This window comes from Cavia porcellus, unplaced genomic scaffold, assembly GCF_034190915.1.
Source record: "Cavia porcellus strain 051 isolate PalLab524CR breed Dunkin Hartley unplaced genomic scaffold, mCavPor4.1 scaffold_8, whole genome shotgun sequence".
Taxonomy (NCBI): domain Eukaryota; kingdom Metazoa; phylum Chordata; class Mammalia; order Rodentia; family Caviidae; genus Cavia; species Cavia porcellus.
Window position 1 is genome coordinate 18348161 of NW_026947491.1, and position 1641 is coordinate 18349801.

Sequence of the window (1641 nt, forward strand, 5' to 3'; positions counted from 1 at the left end):
TAGCTACTGTTATGTCTGGTTATTTTGTGGGGAAACACTAGGTTGCATAAATTATTCTGTTCTGACCTGTGTTATATTTTTTTAGGTCCTCTTTTATCTTAATCTCATTCTTTCTTTTAATTTTTTAATTAAAAATTTTCAGCAAACAGCAGAATGCACAATGCCACACATATTATCCCAGCATAAAAAGCGGGGGATAGACTTATGACCAGGTATGTGAGCACTGTTCAGGACTTGGAACAAGAAGCAATTTGTTCACACATTGGGGAGTGTAGGCTCAGCTATTTGGAAGAATACTTACCGCACAAAAGCTTTCCTATAGGAAAGGTAACTCATTCTGAAACTTTCATAAAGCAGATAAGTTGAGTAGAAATGCATTTCATATGAACAGGAGACATAAAAGGACATGAAGAGATAGAGATACCAAGACATTATCTCACAGTGAGTTCTAATATTGTCTTGAATGAAATCATTGTTGCCAAACTCCCTATCACATTCATTGCATATGCCAGGTGAGCAGAGCTTTGTGTGAATTTTCACCCTCAGAGCTATGTATATAGCAGTAGGAAATGCAAATAGCAGCTCCCTGTGCTGATGAAAACCAGACCAGCCCTCACCCTGCAGCTCTGCAGAGGAGCCCAGGCTTGGTGCACAGCTGTTCCCACTCAGAGATCAGGACTGAGCACAGACGGCTCACCATGCAGCTGTTCCAGATCTGGGCTTTCTTGTTTGCAGTTTTCAAAGGTAAATTATTTAGAACAAAATGTGCTAAAGACGTCAATGTGTGGGTTTCACAGTGGACCTCAATGACAGTATCCTGAACAGGATATCCCTTTGTTTGCAGGTGTCCAGGCTGAGGTGCAGCTCGTGGAGTCTGGTGGAGGTTTGGTGAAGCCTGGGGAGTCCCTGAGACTCTCCTGCGTGGCTTCAGGATTCACTTTCAGTAGCTACTGGATGAACTGGATCCGCCAGGCTCCAGGGAAGGGGCTGGAATGGATCTCTGCTATCAATAGTGATGGTAGTAGCACATACTACGCAGACTCCGTGAAGGGCCGATTCACCATCTCCCGGGACAACGGCAAGAACACGCTGTATCTGCAGATGAGCAGCCTGAGACCCGAGGACACCGCCATGTATTACTGTGCAAGAGACACAGTGAAGAAAACCTCAGTGGGAGTCAATCATAAACCTCCGTGTAGGGACGCTAAATACCAGCAGGGGTCGCTCCAGGTCCACAGCACGGAGTCTACCATAAGAGGACATGATTTTTATCATTTTATTATTTTAGATTAACGTTGTGACATTTTCAAAAATGATTCCACAGGCTAATAGAAGCAGCAAAGAAACACATTTTAAATCCCATACTACAAAAAAAAAACAATTAAAACCCAGAATATCTGACTAAAATCAATCCAGTATAACAAAATAGTGTTTTACAATTTGCTGTTGTCCATCATTGAAAGTGTGTATTTTGCATTCTATAGCTCTTGTTCAAAGAGAAGAAAATATTTTAAAATGTTTTATAATGTCGCATAAAACAAAGTAGTAAAATACAGTATAAATTTTCAAGAATGCCTATAAATACATAGTCTTACATTTCTCTCACAGATAATATGTTGGACAAATAAAGAGTATCCGTCA

General features: G+C 40.9%; 1 pseudogene across 1 annotated transcript; it reads left to right on the top strand.

Annotated features, from left to right (window-relative positions):
- The first annotated feature begins 554 nt into the window (after nt 1-554).
- On the top strand, nt 555-1255 carry LOC100718745 (immunoglobulin heavy variable 3-74-like; annotated as a pseudogene). Its single transcript, XR_010049177.1, has 2 exons — nt 555-744; nt 845-1255. The product of XR_010049177.1 is annotated as an immunoglobulin heavy variable 3-74-like (transcript).
- The last annotated feature ends 386 nt before the right edge of the window (nt 1256-1641 follow it).